Below are 14,173 nucleotides of genomic sequence, written 5' to 3'. Positions count from 1 at the left end.
AAACTAAAACGAATTTGTTTTTATAATGTGTGCATTGATAAATAAGAATGCTGGAAAAAAAAGCAAAATATGAATACTCATTGCAAGACTCAAATGCATGAAATACTGAAAAAACTAAAATGTGTAGAAATACACTGAAAGGTAACACTGTTAATATCAGAAAACAAGGTTGTATTTTACTTTCAGCATGTTGAAAAAAGCTTCAACTGGGTTTAAAATGAATAATATCATAAAAAAACAAAACTATGCACTACATGTACCTTTAAAAAAAATTAAATTCAGTTTTCTTATCATTCATCCTGAGCCTCAGGGTCTCTTTATTGCTGTTGAAAAACAAATTGGTAAACTTGTTGTACAGCCATGTGTGTGTGTTGGCTGGAACATTCAGTATGACGCGTATTATATTATTATTCATAACCTAGCATTTAAAAGAGACCCAGCGTGTATTGATCATATTTCCAAGTAGACCCGGCGAGTATTGGAGACGGGCGATTATTTGAAGTTTTACAGTAAATCCTATGATAAGAAAGCCAAAAGTGATGCCTACTTAGTTATAGGTTAAGACCTAACCACTCCAGAGATGAAGACATGAATGAGAGACCAAAGAATTAGCCTGCTGTTTGCACCACCTAGCCTCCGAGACAAGAATCAAAGCATCCAGAGGCAAATGGCAAGATAAGCTGGTGAATTAGCCTGCTGTCTGTCTGCCTGTCTGTGCCACATAGACCCCTCCTCACTCAGACTGGTAATCAAGCCTCCAGAGGTGAAAGGCAGGCGTGGCTAGTGAATTAACCTGCTGTCTGTCTGTCTGTGCCACCTTATCCTCCTGATCTGACCCCAGGCCTCCAGAGGTGAAAGACAGGGTTAAGAGTAGTAAGAACATAAGCATCTTTACAAAAGAGAGGAGGCCATTCGGCCCATCTTGCTAGTTTCATTGTTAGTAGCTTATTGATCCCAGAATCTCATCAAGCAGCTTCTTGAAGGATCCCAGGGTGTCAGCTTCAACAACATTACAGGGGAGTTGGTTCCAGACCCTCACAATTCTCTGTGTAAAAAAGTGCCTCCTATTTTCTGTTCTGAATGCCCCTTTATCTCATCTCTCCTTTAAACTGAGGGAAATCAACATGTGAATTCAGCCCTAAACCTTTGCTAAATTGATTCTGGTAATTAATAATCTTGAGGCAGCATGACAATATAATAATAGCTTTTAACAAATGAAATAAATAAATAAGTACATCATCAATATTTATTTATTTTATTAATAGTTTTAAAAATATATATTTTAAAGTTTCTTTATAGTTTCTAATAGTATATCACCTTCTCCCACTGAAATCATTAATACTGAGCAGCTGTTCACTGTTCCTGACACCAGACAGTGTGAACACTGGATCAGTGGTGTTATTTAATTGGGAGAGTCAATGTAAATTAGGGCTGTATATTACTGAGTAATAGGATATAAATAGCATCTTTTAAATATTGAGAACTGAAATATAATTTTGTACAAAATAAAAATAAATATATTGAATAAACCTACACACATGTTTACTCAAGATGCTTTTCTTATTTTGTAAGATTTGTATTATCACAATGATTCGGATAATTATGAAGCAGTATAAATTAAGCAAGTGCTTAGTGCTCAATTCACGTGTTTATTGCTTTCAGTTTAAGGGCAAATTAAAAACCCTGTCCCGTCCCAAAGTGTTCAGGAACTGTGGGGCCAGATGGCAACCCTACAGTGACCCTACCTCACCTCAACAAATTTAAAACATACTGTAAGGAAATGTTCCTTTCAGTGCAGTTGGGAACACATTTGCTAGTAAATTTAAGTAACATACTAAAAGTACAACTATAATAAGCAAGGAGTTATTCAAATATTAAAATAGCTTTTGCCTGTTTTTTTTTTCCCTACTTTCTCTATAAGTTGAACCCAACTCCAGGTGTACAGGTGTTGTATTTTGTTGCATTTCATTTCTATCATTATAAACATATTTGTCAATTTTCATGTTTTAATAGTTTCACAAATCGATGGATTGTGCATGTCCAGTAAATAACTAACATCGCTTCTGTTCAATCTAGTAAAATAAAGCATTTTATTTTAATAGCATTTAAATCTAAAAAAAAACATGTAAATATGGTAAATAGCAAACCAGGTTAGCAACACAAAATAATCAAAAAGAAAAAAAAAGCATTACATTTTTTGCTGGGAAAGTGTGTCATGAAATGCTTCTGAACAGTAAACTACTTTATTTATTTATTTATTTATTTTTTTTAACATCCCAACAAGTACATTAACAGTGAAGTATTACAAATTACAGCACACAATTTTTTCTAATCTGCTAATACCTTAGTGACTATGGTGTTGTTTTTTTTTTGGAACTACTAGATTGCACCATTTAAAATGCCAGGTTCATGTATTAAGAAAGCAATATCAGTTATTTGCTTATTTATAAAAAAAACAAACATAAATATCACCTTAAATTTAAAAGATTTGCCTGTGCATTACCAGAGGCTCTCTACCAGCCATTTCTGGGTTTCTTTGTAACCAATAGAAGATCAGCTTTTTCCACAGCTAGCATAGTCGAATAAGGTTCGATCGTACTATAGGTAAATATATATCATTATAGAATTATATATTATATATAGATCATATATAAAATATTCTATAATATATATCTAATATATATATAAATATATATGCTATATTAAATATAATTTTATATTTTACTAAATAACAGAAGCGAACTTAGTCTTTACTACAATCACAATCCATCGATTTGTACGTGTTAAACTATTAAACACTTGAAATTTTGTACTTTTAACGGATATATATATATATATATATATATATATATATATATATATATATATATATATATATATATATATTATTCATAATAATCTCTCAATCCTTCACCAAATATGAAAAATATATTGACTATATTGAATGCTATCAACACTTGCTGTATAAAATGTAGTACTGAACCAGACTGTAAACAGCAGACAGAGTTAATGCTGACACCAATGTCTACTTAACATAGTTTTACCTTACAAAGTTATGGATGCAAATATTTTGCTAACTTACACGTAACAAAATAGTTGAAAGATTTGTCTTGTTAAGCAATAGTGGTAATTGATTAGGAGAGTTGACCTAAAACTCTCTTCTTGATGTTTAAGTTCCTGTTTATATTTGCATGGGATATGCAAATGAAAACAATGCCAATATGCAAACACCCATTAAGATGCCAAATATATACCCATATATAATTACTATATATATTATATATATATATATATATATGATATATATATTATATAGAACCACTGCTTACCATATATAATATATATATATATATATATATTTTGTGACCATAGACGTGGGCTGGTCACGAATGGTAAATATGCTGGACCGGTATACGGGACCGCGGCACTGGAAAGTGCCGGATTGAGCTGGGAAAGACTACATCTCCCAAGAGACAATGTGGGAGTTGCAGTTAATAGAGCCTACAAAAATGGCAGCCACCAAAGAAACTACAAGGGCCAGGAGTACATAAGGTTTAATTGAAATGTAAACCAGCACAGCTGCAGGTGTTTAAGAGGTGTTAGTTTTGTAAGTGGCTGGACTGGTTGACAATAAAAGGAAGTGATCTCCATTGTTCAGGGTTGAGCTGGGGGAGGCTTATGGTGGTTGTGGTTAGACTTTGTGGAGAAAGGAGAAGGTAAGGAAAAGACAAAAAGAAAAATGGAGGAACAGGTTTAAAACTGGTAAGTAGCTTAGCTACCCAGTGTATATGATAGAGAGTGAAGTCAGATCTCTTAACAGAGATATATATTGTTTAGGTTTGTTTTGTTTGGTACAAATAAATACAGACACTGTACTGTTTTATTTCATTTCTGTGGTCCTGTCATTCTATCTTACACCAAAGAAGACAGTGCAGAAATGTTTCTGCCAGTATATATACTATATAGTATAGTCAGAGCTCCAAAACAGAGTTAGCTGTTATTTTGTGTTTGTTTATTAAAAGTGTGTGCAAGCACTATAAAGTATTAAGGGGACAATAACCTGTGAGTTGCAGGATATATATATATATATATATATATATATATATATATATATATATATATATATATATATATATATATATATATATATATTGGGGATATGCAAACAACACTCGTTTCTTTAAATGTCCACTTCACACCTGAAGATAACTGTATAGTCTTTATCACTATCTGTAAACCATTGCACTGAGAAGTTACTGTGCTTAAATGGTTCCATTTATTAAATTAGAACATTTGTCAACTAAAATGAGCGCACTGTTTCAGCAAAGCAGAGTTTAAAAAGCACACTTTCCAAATGTTGGTGTTATTTGAATTGTAGGAAACAGTCTTAACAATGCTGTTCACCAGCCTTACAGAGGAAGATATTATATACTTGCTTATTGTTTTCTTAAAGATTATTTTGCTTTTACACCCCAGAGGCTATGAGGAACATGAGGAAGATGGGGACATCTGAAACAAGTAACCTACTTTTATTCTATTTGGAATTCACTGGTAATATGAACCAAGCTGCCTATTGGACCCTATATCCTTGCACAGGGGGATTAGACAGTATGTTTACCACATCAATGCACCACATAAACTTACTTTCTAATCACCCTGTATTTCATTGTGAGGCCATTTCTGTGAAGTACTGTAAGTCCCACTAGAATAGTAAGGCGTATCGTACTTCCTGGTTTTGGCAGCGCTCCCTAATGTAAACTACTTTAATTGGACTGTTCCAGCCAAGAAATCTCAATCAGAGTGTATTTATTAACTACCAATCTGAATGAGTATTTATTTCAGCTCATTGTGCCCAATTATACTTAACCTTTTTTATTATTTTTATTATGACTTTTTAGTAATTGCATTTTATGTGATTACTTTTGAAGTGCTCATACAGATACCAACTCTCTATTTATCAAGGGAACAGGGATAATAGGAAGCATCTCAGTCCCCAAGCCTAGAGCCTGCTCTAGACTGTAGGGAGCACCCTTTCTCTCAGGGGAGAAAAATAATCTGTTTCCATGCCTCAAACCTCTAGATCAGGGAGCACCCTTTCTCTTAGTGGGGTGAGCAGTTCAGTCTCCATGCCCTTGGTTGGTGGAACCATCCTTTTAAATGCTTCAGTCTCCTCATTGGTGATGTTCTTATAAACTGTTAGAGCTTAAAAGCTTAGAGCTCCATTACTATGCCAACTGGTGAGGAGTCCTCTGGATTGCTGCTGCACCTTGTGATGAAAGCATTTTCCGTAAAAGGCATGCATAGCTGTCTTGTTATTCCCAGGAAGTACAAATATACCATGACACACCAGCACTTAGGAGCACGTCTGATGTGTCGGCATGACTGAGAAAACAGAAGACCCTTTTTCTGGGTCAACAGCTTGTGCCTTCTGCTTACAAATGAAGGCTAATATTTAACAAGGCTACAAAATGTAATGGTTTAAAATTGTGGCCCTTACAAGGTGACAGCGTGGGGAAGAATCGCTTTCTCCAGGATTACATTTTATATTCTTGCATCATCCCTTTGAATTGTGATAAACTTAACTTCTGATAGTGAAGACACATAGAACCTAAAGTGTTATTGTAAATAATTCATACGGTACTGAAATATTTTATTAAATGTGTACTTGGCTGAAGCAACAATGCAAGTTCTGTAAACAGAACCACAGGTTTGCTTGTAAAGAAAGAACTGGTTCATTGCTGCCTGCCAGGCACCTCAGTCATAGCAAGTTCCACTGTCATCACACACTCTTTGCTGAGAAACAATAGGGCCATTTGTGGTACATTGAACAAATTAGTTGTTAATGTTTAGCAGCTTGCCAAGACTGATGTAGTACCACCTCCTTCTTTCTACACACACATTACAATACAACCTCAGCTCAAGAAGAAAAACAAATTAATGTTGCAAGTATATTTTTGGAATCAAAGTGCATTGTCTACTATTTTCAATTTCTCTTAAATTATGCCATGCTCTAATTACAAAGGCAACATGTGTAATCGGTTAAGACACTAGGTATCAAAGAAGACGTTCAATCAGTGTCTCCAAGTTTACTGCACTAAGCTATGCTTATAAATAGCACATTTCACTTCAAAGCGAATAGGCCCTACTTGTTCCTTACTGGTTTTGTAAACCTTTTTATAGTCCAACTGGGAACTGCTGGGTGTCCCACAAGCATTGTACACTATTAAAGGAAGTCTTAACAGGAAGAGGAGGACAGCATGCATTGTTTTAACCTAAGGAGCAGGGGTGTGCATAGCATTGTTGTTTTAAATACAGTGTGTACGAAACAAACTACCCATAATTTGAACACCAATTCAAACAGCGCCTCGTTGCATTTAAATAACCGACACTGCCAATGTTTTACCGTAATTGTTTTATAGTTTCTTTAAATTCGTTACATTTACAAAGGTTTTTATTTACTCATTTCACTATATGACTGGGCGAAACCTTCAAGCGTGACTGCCTTCTCACACCGGGTTATTTGATTTTTTGTAAAACTTCACACAAAAATATACAGGAATCTTATCATACAAAAACAGGTTTCCATTAAACTGGATTCTAGCGAACTAACAGCTGTATGTAATGATGTTACAAGCTTAAATGGTTATGGCAAACATTTGTTTGATGCATTTCCATCATTTGTTTTCTATTCGCTCACTAGCCTAGCGTATAATCTCTAGCGAATAACCAACCTCGTTGAGCATTCTGGTTATATAACGTGTTGCTGAATTGCAAATGTATCAAGATGGAACTAGTGTTTCAGGAATTAACTGAAATTGGAAATTGGTTTATTTTCATATATTATACAGTACCAGTCAAAAGTTTGAGTACACCTGCTTTAAAACAGGTTTTTTTCATTATTGTCTATGCTTTTAACTGTATAAACTTGTCTATAACCACTTAATATTTCACTATGATACATGTACTTATATAATCTGATAATCCTAAGTGAATTGCATTCAAAAATTTAATTTTTAAATGAAAATGTAAATCTTGTCAATTTCAATGAAATGTTCACCCAAAGCAAGGGGATTTCAGTCTGAAGCCCAACTCAGTAAAAAGTTTGAAATGTGTATAACACGGTGTTAGATCACTGGCCCAAGTATAAAATTGTCTTTGTTAGATGTTCTCTGAGTTAAATAGCATGTTACCTAACTAAACTTTTGTCACCAATTATTGTTAACAGGTGAGGGTCCATGATTGCTGTAAATAGGTAGCATAGGCACAAGTTTGTCATTCCTGAATGTAAGGGAGCAGAAAATGACAAAATATGTTCAGTTAAGCAAAGAAAAAAGTCTGTAATTTCTTTAAGAAATGAAGGTCAATCTTTAAGACAAATCGCAAGAACTTTGCAAGTGTCTGTAACTGCTGTGGCCAAGAACATTAAACCATCTGAAGAAACTGGCACTAATGAGGACCGAACAAGGTCAGGCAGGTCAAGGGTGATCTCAGAATCTGAGAACAAGTTCATTAGAGTCACAAGTCTGCGAAACCGGTGATTAACTGCCCCTGAAATACAAGCTCGGCTAAATGCTACTAGAAGTACAGATGTTTCAACATCAACTGTTCAGAGGAGATTGTATGAAGCTGGCCAACTGGAAGAATTGCTGCAAAGAAACCATTGTTAAGAGTGCAGAATAAGAGGAAGAGACTTGCCTGGGCCAAAAAACACAGAAACTGGACGTTTTGGAAGTTGGTCTTATGGACCGATGAGTCAAAATTTGAAATATTTGGGTCCAACCGCAGAGTATTTGTAAGATGCAGAGTGGGTGAACGCATGAGTTCTGCATGTGTGGTTCCCACTGTCAAGCATGGAGGAGGCAGTGTCATAGTCTGGGGTTGCTTTGCTGGTGACAGAGTTGGTGACCTTTACCAAGTCCATGGCAAGCTCAACCAGCATGGCTATCATAGCATACTTCAGAGGTATGCCATTCCATCAGGATTATGGCTAGTTGGGCAGTCCTTCATTCTTCAGCAAGACAATGACCTGAAACACACCTCAAAATTGTGCAAGATTGGTGAAGAAGGAAAGTGAAGGACAACTCAATCTAATGACCTGACCTGCCCAGTCTCCAGACCTCAATCCCATAGAACTTGTATGGGACAAACTGGACGGAAGAGTCAAAGCAAAGCTACTCACAAGTGCCCTGCATCTCTGGGAATTGCTGCAGAAGAGCTGGGAAGACATGTCTGGTGATTTCCTGCTGAAACTTGTTAACCGAATGCCTTGTGTTTGTGAGGCTATTAAGGCAAAGGGTGGCTATTTTGAGGAATCCAAGATTTAGTGACCATTACAAATTTTTTTGAACATTGCTTTGATACTCTGTTTTGTTTTGTATATTGTAACATGTGTTTTAATTTTCAATTATTTACAGAAATGTACACGACGTAAGACATTGTCAATTGAAAAAAAACCTAGTTTCCAGCAAGTGTACTCAAACTTTTGACTGGTACTGTGTGTGTGTGTGTGTATATATATAATATATATATATATATATATATATATATATATATATATATATATATATATATATATATATATATATAGTGCACAGTGCTTATAGAAAGTCTACACCCCCTTGAACTTCTCACATTTTGTTGTGTCAGTGCCTCAGATTTTCAAGCATTTAAATGAGGATTTTATTAAATTATCTACACACCATACTCCACTGTTAAGGGGAAAAAAAAGTTTTTATTGAGAAAAAAAATTATATATTGAAAGACCATAATATAAGTCTCCACCCCACTGAGTTAATACTTGGTTGAAGCACCTTTGGCAGCAATTACAACTGTGAGTCTGTTGGGATAGATCTCTACCAACTTTGCACAATATTTGACGATTCTTCTTTACAAAACTGTTCAAGATCTGTCAAGTTCCTTGGTGATCGTTGATAGACAGCAATCTTCTAGTCATGCCACAAATTTTCGATTGGATTTAGGCCAGGGCTGTCACTGTGACACTCAAGGACATTTACCTTTTTGTTCCTTAGCCACTCCAGTGTAGCATTGGCTGTATGCTTTGGGTCATTGTCATGCTGAAAGGTGAACTTCCATCCTAGTTTCAGATTTCTTGCATAGGGCAGCAGGTTTTCCTCAAGGACTTCTCTGTGCTTTGCTCCATTCATTTTTCCTTCTATCCTGTCAAGTGCCCCAGTCCCTGCCGATGAAAAACATCCCCATAACATGATGCTGCCACCATCATGCCTTAGAGTAGTGATGGTGTTCTTTTGGGTGATGTGCTGTGTTGGGAAAGCACCAAACATAATGCTTTGCATTTAGGCTAAAAAGTTCCATTTATTTTCGTCAGACCACAGCATTTTTTGCCACATGGCTACAGAATCACCAGAGTGTTTTTTTTTTTTTTTTTTTTTTCATACTTCAAATGGGATTCAAGGTGGGCTTTCTTGAGTACTGGCTTCCTTCTTCCTACTTTTGACCAGTCTTGGCCATAAGAGCCTGTAGCTCTTGCAAAGTTGCTATTGGCCTCTTGGTAGCCTCTCTGATCAGTCTCCATCTTGCTCGGTCATCCAATTTGGAGGGACGGTCTGATCTAGGCAGGGTCTTGGTGGTGCCATACACCTTCCACTTCTTAATTATCATCTTGACCGTGCTCCAAGGGATAGTCAAGGCCTTTGATATTTTTTTATACTCATCCCCTGATCTGTGTCTTGCAACAACTTTGTCCCTGAGTTCTTTTGAAAGCGCCTTGGTGCTCATGGTTGCGTCTTTGCTTTGAAATGCACAAATTTCTAGAATGCATTTTAATTCCAGGCTATTTTAAATTTAATGCATTTTAATGCAACAAAAGGTGAAAACTTTGAAAGGGGGTGTAGACTTTCTAAAGGCACTGTGTGTATGTCTGTGTGTGTGTGTGTGTGTGTGTGTGTATATCGATAGAGAGATAATATGTGTGTGTGTGTTGTAGTCAAAAGTTCACATATTCCAATGGAAATTTATAATGTCTTGAAATTTCTCGAAAAACAGAATCTACAAGGTGCTAGAAATTTTAGACTATGCTGGATTGTAGGTGGACATTCTTAGACCGTATAAAAGGGCTAGGCATAGGATGATTGCTCATGCAATGTCATTACCCATAAGTCAACATGGGGGGAAAAAGAAAAAGTTGACCTTGGGCAAGAAATTATGTATTGTCAAAGCTGGAGAAGATTTCCAAGCATTTGAGTATCTCAATTACAACTATTGTTTCTATTATCAAAAAGTACAAGACTTGTGGTACTGTCACAATGCACCCTCGGTCTGGAAGAAAAAGAAGAATAAAATCAAGATTCTAGAATGGCCTAGTCAGTCCCGATCTATATCCGATTGAGACTCTCTGGTATGAGTTTAAGTAGTCCTCAGAATTTGAATAAACTGGAACAATTTCCTTTGGGGTATGTAAACTTTTGACTACAACTGCGTGTGTGTGTGTGTATCTATATGTGTGTGTGTGTATCTATATATATATATATAATATATATATATACACACACAGCAGTGTTCATCCTCTGGGTATCTATTTCAGTTCTCAATAATAGTTCATCAGTCAAATAACTTTATTTAATCATTAGACTGACTGAATCGTTTATATTTATTTTAATGAAATTCAGAGGCAAATGTCCAATTGTCTGATGTCACCTAATGTTAGACATGTTATAATATTGTTTGAATGTGTAAAAAATATTTTCTACAGAACAAAAACTTTACTTTTTATAAGAAAATGTTTTATTCTGCGTCGAACTGTCGCTCATATTTCTAAATAAGTACAAACTTTATGCTGTTAATGATTGATTAATTTTGGTCTGAAATTAGTTTTGGCACCGTGTTCTTGAGTTTCAGGTAACTATTTAACTGGGTGGCTTTTACATGTTTAAACTTAACTGTGATTATTGGTCTCTTACTGATATTGAATGATCTCTCATTCAAACAACACAATTCTGCTCAGAAATTTAATTTCCATTACATGAGAGTAGAATAGATGTCAAAACTTCCTGCCGATTTGAACTCGGCTCTCACCAATATAAGCACCAACTAAGACATAGCTTTACAATAATCTAATATGATCTATCTGCATCTCCATCCATTTGCTTTTCCTTCCATCTGATGATGTAGATATCCTTCTGCCTGGTGTTCATGGCTGAAGTGTAATGCTGGCTCCAGGGATCAGCTTATTTTGCCTCCCCAGAGCATCAGCGCACACAACGGCTGTGATGCTGGCTCCGGGGATCAACCACAGTGCAGTCTCCCCAGTGCATCAGCATGACAACCATCTGGATTTAGCTAAGTAGGGTACATCTCTGGGGTCTTCAAGTGGGCACCTTCCATCCTCGGTGTTTCGTCGATTAGCCCACGACACCTCAGTAAAATTTAAATACTGTTGCATTTTATTCTGGACTTGTTCCACTGCCCCGCCCCCACTTACTCTAACCTCTATATCTAACCCATGGTCAAAATAAACCCTCACTGATATTTTGTTCAGTTCTGTTGCTATAGCGTTGTCAAAGTATTTAAGGTATTTAAATAAACATTGCAACAGGTGGCTTTGTGGCAGTGCGCTTTTGCACTTAAACTAAGGCAATAAATGTAATTCAATCTATTTGTATTATACTGATTCTGTTAAAAATCTTTCTTCACCTGGGTGGCTGTGGGCAATTGACCAGCCAGGGCAGATGCAGAAATGACACAAAATTCTAAGCTAATTCAGCATCTGCCCTCCTCAGCTGGGCACTTCGCCAGCTGCCTGGGCATTACGGCAACGGTCCATAATTTTTATATATATATACACACGCACACACAGCCTCCAGATTAAAAAAATGATCATTGTACAACTGTTCATATTTTAAGTTGTACTGTTTCCCTCATGTAATTTTAGTAATTATAATAACAATAATAATGGTAAAACTACTACTACTGATAGTCCAGTATCGGATGCCCTCTGGAGATAGCTGCACCAAAACCTAAAAGACACTTCAATCCTGCTTGGGAAAGTTAATTTTTTTTTTTTTTTTTTTTTTTTACTGGTCCAGGGGCGTAATTAAAATATACAGTGGCCAGAGATCATGCCAAGAAATGATGTAACCATTAAAACATGTCTGTAGTAGAATATGTTTGTAAGAAAAGCGAAAGAAAACACCTGAGCCAGGTGTATGACGGCATTTGTAAACTTGGACCAAAAAGACGCACAGAATTATCTCTGCCTTGCCTACATTACACTTTAGCAAAAGCTTAATATTTACAACAGGTACCAAAAACAGGTATTTACAACACCGTAGTGCATAAACTGTTGCCAGAAAGAGAAATTGTCTTTTCAGCTAAACTCTGAAATCCGCGTTAAATCCATCCTTTGTTTGCAGAATGTGTGATGAAAGCACTGACCAAAGTGTCTATTTACCACCGTTTTTTTTTTTTTTTTTTTTTTTTTTTAACCTAAAAAATATCTGGAGGCTTTAATGCAAAAAATAAGTGCACCCATATTCAGTTTTGAAAATGAACAAAATAATGATCCAGTACAGAAATTGTGTGGCTTAAATCAGTGCTTCAGTAATGTCATCAGAGGCATGTTTATTTTATATTATAATTCAATGTACGTTATACTGACGGACATGATATTATGTCCTACTGAGGTCAGTATTTTGTAGTGTCAGGCAGTGACGACGCGGACGTATATATAATATATATATATATATATATATATATATATATGATATATATATATCCAACACACACACACACACACACACTTTTGATAATTATGGGGGGGGGGGGGGGGGGGGGCAATACATCTGTGGCCAAAAGTTTTCAGTGGTGCTCCAATAACCTGTTGAATAATGTTATGCTAACATACTGCTTTGTACTTTTCCGTATGATTGAAAAGTATGCGCTAGCTCATAAAATTAGCTCGGAAAGTATTTCCATTGTATTTATGCGCATCATTTATCGTACAGGACACACTTTATCCACCTCTATTGAACGTATTTTCATTTATTTATTTTTATTTATTTTTTGCTCGCGCACATGAATTTAACCCAATTTCGACTGTTTCAATTACAGTTGTCAAGCTTTTTTGTTTATTTATTTGTTACGCGTGAGTTTTAGCGCAAAAAAAAAGTTTAATGGCAACATAGCTTTCTAATGAATGCAGGTCAACACCAATGGATTTACAAAAACGGGTCAACAAGATAAATAAGCGAGGGATTGGAATGTTCTATCGATCATAACGGGAATGAATAATCGCCATCCGTCCTCTAAAGTAACTCTTGGAAAAACATTTCCGTCAGAAACCAATACTGTGTTATTTGTTACTTTCTGTAGAGCATATATAAAACGGAGCGGTCTGACCGACTCAAAAAATGAATGGAATGTACTAACAGCAGTTATGAGTCAACACATTTTGTTTTCGTTTTCCTTTGAAGTCAAACTCTTTTGAACTTGTTTTAAAATGAAAATAAAAATGAGCTTTACTAAAAGAACAGTAATGCACTGCAAAAGATATTGAAAAAAATATACAAAAAAAAAAAAAAAAAAAAAACAAAGCTAGCTACAGCAACAGACTTTCTCGAAATATAGTATATTATTAAATGCGAACAGGTTGAAAACTAACCAGAAACTGTTCCTGTCCATTAAACCTAAAACACTGCTAGTATCCAGTTTACAGCGCTAGTGTGTACTGTGTAGCAAAAGGAACCTTCATATAGAACCATGGCAGCACACAAATGTATTAAAACCGAGCTTCAGGTACCACTCGGCGCACAGACAGTTCAACAGCAAACTGCACACTTAAGACATCGTGTGACTTACCCGTGAAAATGTGGATGAACTCGTTTACACTAGATATTCCACAGTAGGTACTATTCCTTTGTCAGTTTTCACTGTGCTGGTGATAGCTGAGGTTGGTGATGTCATCATGTGAGGGAGGGACTGGAGCCCGCAGCCCCGCCGCTGTCACTCAACCCAGCTGTTCAGATTAAACTTTCAGCATTCCAGCAAATTGTGCAGTCTAAGAGTGACACGGGCTTATAGAATCTGTACATTTATGTGCAGACCTTCCGTGATGTTTGCTATTTCTTCCTCTTTGCAACTTGTTAAGGAGAGTGCATTGTATTATTTAAAAAAACAAATACACATTCGTTTTTGCTGT

General features: G+C 36.0%; 1 protein-coding gene across 1 annotated transcript in view; it reads right to left on the bottom strand.

Annotated features, from left to right (window-relative positions):
* Positions 1–13,928, bottom strand: part of LOC121322011 (SH3 domain-binding protein 4-A-like) — a 65,590-nt gene extending 51,662 nt beyond the window's left edge. The window contains exon 1 of the mRNA XM_041261440.1: positions 13,834–13,928. The gene's annotated coding sequence lies outside the window, so the exon portion shown is untranslated. The remainder of the gene's footprint in view (positions 1–13,833) is intronic.
* Between the last annotated feature and the right edge of the window lie 245 nt (positions 13,929–14,173).

The sequence above is a fragment of the Polyodon spathula genome, chromosome 10 (assembly GCF_017654505.1).
Source record: "Polyodon spathula isolate WHYD16114869_AA chromosome 10, ASM1765450v1, whole genome shotgun sequence".
Lineage (NCBI taxonomy): Eukaryota > Metazoa > Chordata > Actinopteri > Acipenseriformes > Polyodontidae > Polyodon > Polyodon spathula.
Note: the sequence above shows the minus strand (reverse complement) of the source record. Positions and strands in the feature narration are given on the sequence as shown.